The sequence below is a fragment of the Mus caroli genome, chromosome 1, assembly GCF_900094665.2.
Source record: "Mus caroli chromosome 1, CAROLI_EIJ_v1.1, whole genome shotgun sequence".
NCBI classification, from domain to species: domain Eukaryota; kingdom Metazoa; phylum Chordata; class Mammalia; order Rodentia; family Muridae; genus Mus; species Mus caroli.
In genome coordinates, this window is record NC_034570.1 from 135,418,554 (window position 1) to 135,430,485 (window position 11,932).

The following is an 11,932-nucleotide window of genomic DNA, read 5'->3' on the forward strand; positions in this document are numbered from 1 at the left end:
TCTCTCTCTCTCTCTTTCTTTTTTTCTTTCTCTCTCTCTCTTTCTTTCCTCTTCATTTTTGATTTATTTATTTTATATCTGTGGGTGTTTGGTTGCTTGTATTTGTGTACTTCAGGTATGCAGTGACTACAGAGGCCAGAAGAGGGCATCAGATCCCCTGGAACTGTAATTATCTAATACTATTACCTGTGATATGGAAGAACTGGGAGTTGAACCAGGGTCTTCTGGTAGAGCAGCCAGTGCTCTTATCCATTACAGTAGGCTTTTTTAACTGCTAGCATGTGGTGTCTAGTTGGGAAATTTTTGGTCCTGTTATAGGAAAACTCCATTTAAACTCATTATATGTACAGTTAGGAAATATTTTAGGATGCTTATACATTAGTAATTTACCATGGCTTTTCTAAATGTCTTTAGTGTTAGTTACCCCGCATCATTTTTTCCCCTCTTCTCTGTTCTGTTACTCCCATACTACTTAGTTTTTCCTGTCCCATTATTCTCTTTTCCCTTCTTATAATACTGTATTTTAATCTCTTTTTCCTTGAAAGATATCCCTCACATGCATGAATCTTTAATAGTTTCCAAACCTCTATGTTTATGAATAATAAAACACAAGCATCTAAAGGTTTAAAGCTAACATCCACTTATGAGAGAAAATGTGTTGTTTGTCTTTCTGGATGTAGGTTACCTCAGTTAGCATGATTGTTTCCAGTTCTATCCAAGGACAGGTTTGAACTTGTGTCAGTTCTGCCTTAGTAGCGTGAGCTTCTGGCCCAGTTTCCTTTTCATTGTACTGAAGCAAATGTGTAGAATGTTTAAAGCTAATACAAACATTTTATTCAACAACTAATGAGATTATGACATATTTACAATTAAAATTATGATTAAATATTAGGTACAAATATGAATTTACGTTATGACAAAAGCCCATGTGGGGACCTGTGGTGCTGTCCGCATACGTGGCAGAGGATGGCCTTGTTGGACATCAGTGGGAGGAGAGGCCCTTGGGGTGTTTGATGCCCCAGTGTAGAGGAATGCCAGGGTGGGAAGACTGGAGGGGGTGGGTAGGTGGGGCAGCACCCTCATAGAGGCAGGGGAACAGGAAATGGGATAGGGAGTTTCTGAAGGGGACACCTGGAAAGGGAAGAACATTTGAAATGTAAATAAAGAAAATATCCAGTAAAGAAAAGGAAGAAAAAAAGAAGGTAATGTCATAACAAAGGCTATTGTAGAAACAGAAAAAATATATACAGGAATGTTATTATTGAAAGGAAATGTTTTACTTAACAACATGATTATGTATCCTTTCACTGCTTTTTAGCTAATAGGCCTATGAATTAATCAATAAAATCTCAATTTATATTATTTTTTTTAAAAGAAAAAAGTCTGTGTGTGGGAAAACATGGATTGTATTTTACTATCAGTGGCGAATTGACCATCTCTATGTTTAACGACTGGCACAGAAATCTGTCATCTTTTGTGAGTAGTCTCTGGAAGATCATCTAAATTGAAACCTTCTTATGATATCAGATATGAAACAAAGGCACAGAGAGGTCACATCATTTGATTAAGGTCACACAGTCATTGAATGAGTAGCATAGGTAGAGGCCATAAATCTGTGGCTTCTTCTAAGAGCAATTTTGGTAAGGGATTCTCTTCATATTCCTATATTCTTAGAGGGTCGGTGTGTTTCAGTTCACAAGTTTATTTTGAATATGAAAAATTTTTGCCTTAATTTCTTTTTAACAGGATATCATGTAATTACAAGCTGGCCTCAAATTTGCAATGTTTTAAAGGATAGCCTGGAACAGTGCATCCTGAAAACTCCACCTCCCCAGTATCAGAGTCACAAGCATGATCCACCACGATAGGTGTGTGATGCAGTATGTGGAATCCAGGGTTTTATGCATGCTAGGCAATCATTCTACTAACTGAGCTGTGTTTCCAGTTCTATGTCTTTCTCTTAAAACTGTTTGATTGCTAGCTAATATATTACTTGAAGATTTCTTTTCATAAAAGTCTTAAGAGGTGACTTTTCTTGGAGAATGTTTTTCTGAGCATTTACAGTTTGTAGTCGTAAGAGGAAATTGCATACATTTTCTTTTGTTTCAAAAACACCCAGAATTTACATTAAAAAAAAATCCTGAATATTCATAGGGGAAGGGGGAGAACTGAAAATTGCTTATGTCAACTTGAGAGGTCAAAATATACTGTTATCCACTAGGTGTCGCTGTGTGCCACTGTAATTGATGGCCAGCATACTCTTGGGAGAAAGTAGTTCCATCCCTGAGTTTCTATAGCTACACTGTGGGGAAAGTAGCTAGGAATTAACCCTGTATAGCTATTGCAATATTCCATGAAGTAGGAACTATAATCCTGTGCTGTGACAGTAACATGCCGAGAAGCAAGCTGGTCAATGTTAAGTAATGACACTCCTCATGCATATCTGCAGATTCCACTGGCCGTGCGGTTTATACACAGAGGGAAAGCTGAGCAGAGATGAGGCCTACAGTTTGAGAGTGGAGAGGTGAGCGGCAAGCTTCCTGCTTAAAAGAGAGATGAAGTGACCCAGCTCCCCGCTCCTTTTCTCAAGTGTCTTCTGCAGCACTGTGGCTGGACTTACATGAAGGTGTGTTTCACATTTTAACATTAACTGTGAGTGTTTAGAAGCTTCCAGAATGACCTATTATTGGCTTCAATTCTTACCAGGAGTAGAACAGAGAAAATGACAGAAAAAGGCATTTTTGGATTCTCTCAATATGTGATCAAGTATATGTGATTATGTTAAAAATTAAATATGTTCTTTACTCCCTTTTTGCTAATATATGAACAAATGCTTGTGTGCCAGTCGTTTGTCTGTCAGAAGTCAGTCACATGAAAATGAGGAACTACAAATTCCCTCCAGTGGGAGTAGTACTGGGAGGAGGGTGTGGGCAACAGCTGCACCTGTTTCCAAGGGAAACATCTGGCCCTGTGTGATCTTGTTATAGCAGGTGGCAGCCAGGGGCTTATGTATGAGCCTTACAATTGTGGTCCTTGTACCCAAGGTTAGTGATGGTAGAAAGTGAGTGGATGCTCTTGCCACAAGGTCTGGAAGGAGTTTCCATCTCTCTAGATTTACCAGAGGATGGAGGGTAAATCAGAGGTTACTACCACCGGTTTCTAATGCAACAATTACAGTCATTTAGAGTTTTGTTTTGTATCATCATTGCTTTAATGTTGAAGTATTATGACTTACATGTTTCTACTTTTCAATGCAGAAAACAATGACTCCTCTGCTGTGATAAATATGACTTACTCCTCTTTCTCACTTGCCACTTTCTCAGCTTTCTCTGAAAGCTCTCTCAGGCTTTCTCTTTGTTTCCAGTAAGAATGTACAGAAATAGTGGCAGGCCCTGTGGTGGTTGTAGTGTTGGCAGTGTGTGTGTGTGTGTGTGTGTGTGTGTGATGTCTGTGTGGTTGAGTGCATATGTGTATGCATGTGTGCATGAACATATGTGTGGGCATGTGTGCACATGTTTATCCATGTGTGTGCATGAGCACATGTGCATATGCTTGCCTGTGTGTACACAGGTGCATATATTGTATCATACAGCTGTGGATCATTTCTGACCTCTCCCAGAGATCACACATATGTCAAAAACACTTGAAACCTAAGGAATGGATAGTAGGAGCGATACGGGTATTGGGCCTTCAGCAGTAGTTAGGATCCTACTAGTAGATCTGTTGGTGTAGCATCTAAGGCTGAGCTCTAAATTTTAAATCTTATTTCAAATTTTCCTTTGATATATTTACATATTCTTTTATTGTTTAAAATTGTTTCCTGTAGTATTTTGGTTAAGAATACTTAACCAACCTGAGGCCAACCTGAGATAAAGTTCCACTGTTGCCATTGGTTTATCATGTGACTTTGTGTATGAGTTGCTTAAATACAAAGATGAATTTTTTCTTACACAAATGTGATATGCAAACTGTTTACTTTTTGAAAAGTAAAAAAGAAAGAAGGAGATAGATGAGGCTCGGTATACCTTTAGACTCATCTTCAGCACCTGGGTTCCCAAAAAGCTATTGACTTTCTAATATTCATCTTGTGCTACCAGCTCTGGCTGGTTAAAGGATTGAAATCTCATCTCTTCCCTTTTTGAGGTTATAGTTAATTGGACTTAGAAAAAAAGGTACCAGATGGCTTTTTTTATTTAAAGTAGTGTATATATATATATATATATATATATATATATATATATATGCATGTATTATGTATTTGTATGTGTATATGTGTGCATGCATAAAGGCTTATTTATCACGGTCTGTGTTCAGAGGCCAGAGGACATCTTGAGGAAGTTTGCACTCTCTTCAGCTTAAGTTATCAAGTTTAGCAGGAAACATCTTGACCCTTTATGTCATCTCCCAGTTCTATTTTAAAGTACTTAAAATTGAAAAATTAGTTCATGCTGAGATCACATATTTCATGTGTAGCTGCACAGTTTCTAGCAACAATTTTTCCATATTCTTTGGAGACAGGTAAGGCACTGTCTTATGTAGTATAGATCATAGGTACTACCATGTTCCTTATGCCACCAGAGAGACTTTTTTTCAACACTTTGTAAACCTCTCTACCTTTCATAGTCTTTGCCTTTAACCTTTGTTGCTTTTCAATTTAGTACTTTTTGCTAATTTATGATTCTCTCATCATTCCCGCATTTTATCTTCAGTCTTATTAAGGCCTGTTTATTCCAGTAATACAAATTTATTAAGCTGTTCAGGGTCATATGCTTTGAAATTGCATGGTTGGAATTTGAATGTAGAAATGTCTGATTTCAGGTTGGGGACATTATATGACATTCAAATGGCTACAGTATATTGATATTTTAGCCACTCCAGCCAAACCCATGTTCATCTAAATTTGAACATGATTTTCCCTCAGTTTTATAAGCATCTGAGTGGCAGATAGCACAAACCCACTGTGCAGTGTTATCAGAGACAGAGTTAGATGGCTATTTAAAGTCCTGTTCATTCTTAACCCTTTAATTGAATTAGAGTAAAAACAATGTCAATGTGTTATCATTACAGAAGCCCTCTTTGGAACCACCCCATGTTTATTAGCTAAGTAAGTTATGTCAAGACAGCTGACTGCCTCCTTTTTATTTTTGTAGAGTTAAGGAGTGAATAGTCTATGCCCATCTCACTCTGCTGCTTTCAACACTGCCATAGTAGAAGTTCATGTTGGAATCATAAAGAATTGGACATAAAGGATATGACAAGATTGTCACACGACTCTACATCATCATAAGGATGATGACTGACGTGTGGAGCTGAGTGTCACTAAAAAGCAGACACTGATTAAAAATAGTTGTTGTGGTCAGACATGTGAGACCACAAAGCGGAAGAAGTCTAATCTTGATCCACATGTGTGTTATATATATATATATTTAAAGAAATGTCCTAGTGCCCATTTATTTACAGCAACAAGCTTAGCCATTCATTAGTAACCAAGGCTGGAGGAAATCATCTGATATTAATGACACTTTTCAAATTGAATCAATGTATTCTTGAATGACTTTATTCTTAGTTGGTCATATTGATTCATAAAATAATGGCTAAATTTTATAAACAATTTCATTATTTGTAAGATGTATTACTTAATACATTTTCAGAATATATTGAAGAGGAAAGTATACTTATTATTATATATTATATGATGAAATAAACTCAGAGTGGTTAAATGATTGATCTTAGGTCACATAGCTATTGGTGGAATTCAGAGTCAATTTAATATTTTAGTCACAAAGGCTTGGAACAGTGTTCTGGAATAAAGATGGTAACCATCAAAAAACCTTATCTAGGTCTCTTTCTTTGTGGTCTGTATGTTATAGAAATGAAACAAATCTCAAAATTAATTATATGTGGTGGATTATCTCAGAAAACCGTACTATGATAAAGCTGTTTATTGTGGAAATAAAACTTGCCCATCTTATTTTCTTCTGTATTCTGATGATAGTTACTTTCTATTAACTTGATAAACTAAAAACATAACTTTCTACATCTTCAATAAAAATAATAGCTAAAATTGTTTGTAGAAAATTGATCATTTTGAAACTATGTTATTTATAATGTATACAAAAACTATAACATCATGTGTTAAAATAAGCATTATATCCAGTTGAAGGAGAAGTAAAAATCACCCCAGATCTGTTACCATCACACACTATTCGCCTGACTCTTTACAATCTATCTTTAGTCTATTTATTGTCCATTTTCTAAAATATATCAAAAGCAGAATAGAATGTCTGTTGAAAACATGATTGCAAGTAGAAGACCAAAAACTTTGGAGACCAACGTTTTTCTGCATTTTTTTTGTCATTAAGTAAATGCATTTGATTCTGTCTGTCTTCTACCCCTCCATTAATCTATACCTAGTTGGGTTAAATTTATGGTCTAAAATTTTATAATTTGTCATATGAAAACATTTCCAAGTTTTCCTATTTTGATGTTTAGAATGTTAAGGTATCAATTCATGTTGAAGTCAAATATTTGTTGTATAACTGCAAAGTTGTTAAGAACAGAGGATGGCCTAGTTGGACATCAATAGGAGGAGAGGCCCTTGGTCCTGTGAAGGCTCTATGCCCCAGTGTGGGGGAATGCTAGGGCCGGGAAACAGGAGTGGGTAGGTTGGTGAGCAGGGGTTAGGGGGAGGGTGTTTTTCTTCGGAGGGGAAACCAGGAATGGGGATAAAATTTGAAATATAAATAAAGAAAATATCCATTAAAATATATTTTAATTGGACACACACACACATAAATTGTCACACACTTTGGGGAATAGAGAAGGGCAAGACATAATGATGTTATATATTGATGCTATAGTTCATCTCGTACATGTTATAGTTGCTATATCTGCTGTTGTGCAAAGATGAAACACTGGGAAGCCTAGACTGTTCTTGGTGAACTAGATCTTAAACTCAGACATGATGTTCCATTTGGCTTTGAATGTGAGAGGTGCAGCTACTAAAATTGAGCAACAGGAAGCCACATGAGAAGAGAGTGCAATGAATAATATGGAACCCATAGCAAGAGGCTGAGATTCTGACTGCTGTGTGGTGCAAGATACAGACTTCAAGGGGATAAGATCGGTAGGCTTGAGTCCCCATAACCTTTATAACATGGACTTATAGTCATCTGAGAACTGAACATGGTTAGTATGTGAAACCAGGATGTTTGACTGCTGGAAGCAAAGTATCACACTAATTAGGTTCTGAGATAAGTGCAAGTGATATTGCAGAGAGGTTGCCAACAGAAGTCCACACAGTAGACAAAAAAAAAAAAAGAACTAGGAAGAAAATTAGTGAAGTCAGTTTTGGAGAGCTAGAATTAGGTAGGGCACCTAGGGTTAATAAAATGTAAATTAAATCAGTATAAGGTTGCTAGTGATATAAGAACAGTTATTTAGTTTTAAGGTCAAAGCAGACTGCAATGTCTTATCAGTACATAGCCATAAAGGAGTACATCTCTATTGTATCCGGTGTACGAGTTACTCTGCACAGTGTGAGTCAGAGCCAGAAGGCTGAGCTCAGTATGTGAATGTGGGTACTAGAGCAACGAAGATGTCACGGAAATCAAACCCGCCATTCATCAGGCCAGAACTTGAGAGCAAATATGAGAAGAAAGAAATGCCGGCCATGAACACTTAGAAACGGGAAGACACATTCAGTCTTGGTGTGATTGATGTCAATGGGTACTTGAGCAGAGAGGCAATCACATCAGGACAGCTGTTGGTGAAAACTTCTCTGGCTGTGATGTGCTAGATTAACTTGAAGAAGAGAGAGAATCCACGCCCAGCTGAGGCAGATAATACGGTGAAACTGTTGTTCAGTGTGAAATCATTGACACAGTGACATCATTTGTGGGTCAGATTCAGAAAGGCTGTGGGAATGGAGGTTTTAGTGTCACAGGCAGAACTGTAAGAGGGGAGTAAAGTGAGTTAGAAGGGTAGAACACCCCTTTTTAAGAGAGTGCGTGGATGAAAGGAAAGATACTTCATCAGAGAGAGACACTTAAGGTATCATTTTTATTTAAAAAGAGAGCCACTTGATCATTTTTATTTCCATGAATAAGTTCAGGTGGAAACACTTCTGTGCTTTTAGGACCAGGTAGAGGAGCACTTCTGAACGATTTTTGTCTTTTGTAGGTTAGGGACACATTTGATTTAGGGATCAATGAGTGTTTTTATCTCTTTTCTGGTTTTGTGGTTAAAAACACTCTGACCAAAAGCAGCTATGAGGCGGGGTGCATTTGGCTTATGCTTCCACTTCTAAATCACAGTCCTTCGGTGAGGAAAATCAATGCAAGCACTCAGCTAGGAACTTGAAGCAGAAACCATGGAGCAGCCCTGCTTGCTGGTTCATGCTCAGTCTTCTCTCTTAGGCAGTCCTAGGTTCAACTGCCTGGGACTAGTACCACCCACAGTGGGCTGGGTTGTCCTATACCAGTTCACGATTAAGAAAACCCTTCACAGATACACTGAGGTAAGCAGATGGGTCTGTCCTCAATCAAGGATGTCTTCTCAGATAACCCCATGTCATGTCAAGTTGACAGCTGAAACTAACTGGGACAATGAGTCCTCCCCATCCAAGCTTTGCTCTTCCTGAACAAATTTAAAGCTAACTTTGATCAAAACTTAGGGAGTTTATGGCTTCTTATGGTACACATTTCTAAGTCTTTCTTTGTTCTACTTCCCAGTTTTTCTCTCCATTTTGCCTTCGTTCTGATGCCTCAGTACCCCACCTTTCCACTTTTTTCCCTTTCTTCCCTTTTATAACTTTATATTTCATTTATAATCCTTTCTAGACTGAGATCTGGATAAGAATACACTAATTCTAAGTGCATTGCCTGCTTTAGGATAAAATTGGCATCTGTTAGGTAGATGGACCAAGCTTAGGTTACAATGAGAAAGAAGAACTTTACCCTGTCTTGGGTGATATGATATGGTTTAGCAATTAGGTAAATTCAATAAGGACAGAAAATAGAAGAAGGCATGTTTTGATTCTAACCACTATCAGGTGGAAAGAACCAAAACAAAAACCAGAACTGGAAATAATGCAGGTTTGTGGGAAAGCAGACTTTCTAATTGTCTATCATAGATAAAAGCATTGGAAATGTATATGAAGAAAATACCTAATTAAATAATAATAATAATAAAAGTCTTCAACTTTGAATCAGAGAGCTGCTCCTTGAGTCTATTGTGCTTGAGTTTATGTGCAAGGGGCTGTGTTTCAGACAGTAAGGGGAGGGTTTCCCTCATTCATAACGACAGTATTACTTTAGAGATTCCTCTATGGGTGTGTGTGGGGGGGTGGTTGCTCATATCCAGGCTGGAGCAAGCTAGACTTCTTTCTCTAAAAATAAACGTTAGATTTTTCAGTTCTGTTTTCCATCATGACCACTTCCTTTAACTCTAGCCTTTTTTAAGGCATGTATCAATACTGATATTTTGGACAGTACATGTGTAGGCAGGGGTACCTTGGGTGAAATGAGAGTCAAGCATGAAAAAGTGGTAAGAAATGAGACCTCTCACCAAGCTTTTGGGGCTACCCAGTACCTTTTCGTTTTCTGTAAGGTTGATGAGCTTCTGCTGATTCAAATCTGTTTAAATCGCAAAATACGTACACAATCGACACAAAACATGGTACCTCATAAATCAGTACAGTTATGCTCTGCATCAGCTAAAGCTTTAATTGAAGTAAAAACAAAAAAAGGGCAATGATTTTATTAACGTGGAATCTAAACTGAAAATGACAGGCAGTAGTATATTAAAATCTTGTATTCATGTTCAGATCATGGAGAAATATCTTCTTTTAAAAAGTGGTATGAAAATGAATAAGGTTGTTTTATCATATAATGATGAAATTATGTGACTAAGCCAGAAAGGAATATACACAAACAACGTGGTCAGGAGAGACGTGATGAGTGCCGAGAAGGTCATTGCATTTTGCTATACTCTTCTGCTCTCGATCCTTGTCACACTCTTATTGGGATCTGACTAAGGAGACACTTTCTAGAGACAGTGACACCAGGGGACCAGGCTTTGGGAACAGAGGGGGCACACGAGTTTGGGTTGTGAATCCAATAAAGAACAAATCTATAAAATACCTTCACATACATCTGTTGTATTATGTGGAAGAATAATTTTAGGTATTTTGCAAAATTCTGGGGGAGTATACCAGAATCAATGGGCATTAAAAACAGAAGGAGTTCTTAGGAACCAGTGTCAGTGTAGAATTGTAGGTGCTGGTTAAAGGGGGAGAAGGAGGACAAAGCACAGTTCCCCTCCTGACCAGGTGAGGCTGTGACATTTAAATGAATGCCAGAAGGGGGCTAATATGCTCTGGGAAGGATTCATGTAACAGAGCAAGAACTAGTATAAGTTGTGGGGGTGGGCACATCATTTACAACCATTATTATTGTGTGTATTTGAAGTGGACTTTCTCATCCCTAGTCTGAGGAAAACATACTTTGTGTTTAATATATGTTCTGGTGGCTATAAATGCTCACAGGCAGAGTATCAGAATCTCTTAAAGTGTTTTCTTATAGGTTTATAAGTTTATGCATGACATTAATATTCTTTATTGTCAATTTATGATCTATTGGAATTACATAAGACTTTGCAATTAATTTCTTTTTAACACATGAAATAATTAAGCAACCAATAGCCTTAGGTACTTCCTTTTAGCCAGTGACTAAATAGTCTTATTTATAAAATGTGTTCCGTGGGTGGCAGTAAAAAAGGAATCTGAGAGGGAAAGAAGGGTGGTTAACACCCCTGAAAGATCATCGCCTTCCTTTGGTTTATAATGAACTCAAGGGGAAATGATGCCTCATCACCCGTCCTTTACTCTTTCCAGAAGTTTCTCAATGGCTGGTGCTTTCTTACCTTTTGAATAACCACAGAGGCAGGGAAGGAGTCATGCAGCCTATGGTTACATCCTGTGGAGATGAGAGTGATGGCGATTGTGGTCATTTGGGGTATTGGGGTAGTTACATGTGACTTCATGTCTCTCATCTACTGATGGCTCAGGAGGCTGTCTGGCCACTGAATACATTCAATTGAAAAACCTTTTGTAGGTTATGTGAAAAGAAAGACTGTTTTGAGTAATTAAGCTATAGAAAAAGTCAAACAACATTAAAAGAAGTAAAGACACCCCTGCCCCCCAAAACCTGTATTCTAGTCCTGGTTTATTTAGCATATGGTGGGTGAATCATAGAAGCTCCCACCTCCATCCCCATCTCTCAAAGTCTTTATTTTATTTCCTGTATATAGTAACAGAGTTTCCCAATGTCCCTCTTTGTCTCATTTTGGGTTATAACAATGCCCTCCAGTGGTTGCTGTCAATATCATACAATAACCTACAAACATTTCACAAAAAGTATGTCTTCAAATACTTCTAGTTTTTAGTAAAAATAACAGATTTTAAAAATATCCTAAAATATTTTTAACTATTTGTTAACTATAGTAGAAAAAAGTATGCATAATTAAATAAAGCCACTTATGCCCTAAACTGGTTTGCCCAGAACCTATAGCAAGTCCTAAGTTTTAAAAGTTTCCATTTCTGAACTCTTTCTGAAATGATCCCTTGTGGCAAACTGTTAATTATCATAAGAGTTACACTGTCTGTTCACAAGGGGCAGCTACTCAGATTCTCTATGCTTCTTGACTCCCACAGCAGGGTCCTTCAGAGTACTCTTAATGGAGAAAAGATGACCTCCTCATATCCTCTACCCTTCTTCTTTTATAATTTAATACCTGATTAGCAAAGAGAAATAAATGACAGTGGTGGCCTTTTAGAGACAGTTGGGTAATATCCTTTCTCTCTCTGTCTCTCTCTGTCTCTCTCTGTCTCTCTGTCTCTCCCTCCCTCCCTCCCTCCCTCCCTCCCTCCCTC

General features: G+C 37.6%; 1 protein-coding gene across 1 annotated transcript in view; it reads right to left on the bottom strand.

Annotated features, from left to right (window-relative positions):
- Positions 1 to 11,932, bottom strand: part of LOC110296138 (RNA-binding protein 6-like) — a 30,141-nt gene that overhangs the window by 1,032 nt on the left and 17,177 nt on the right.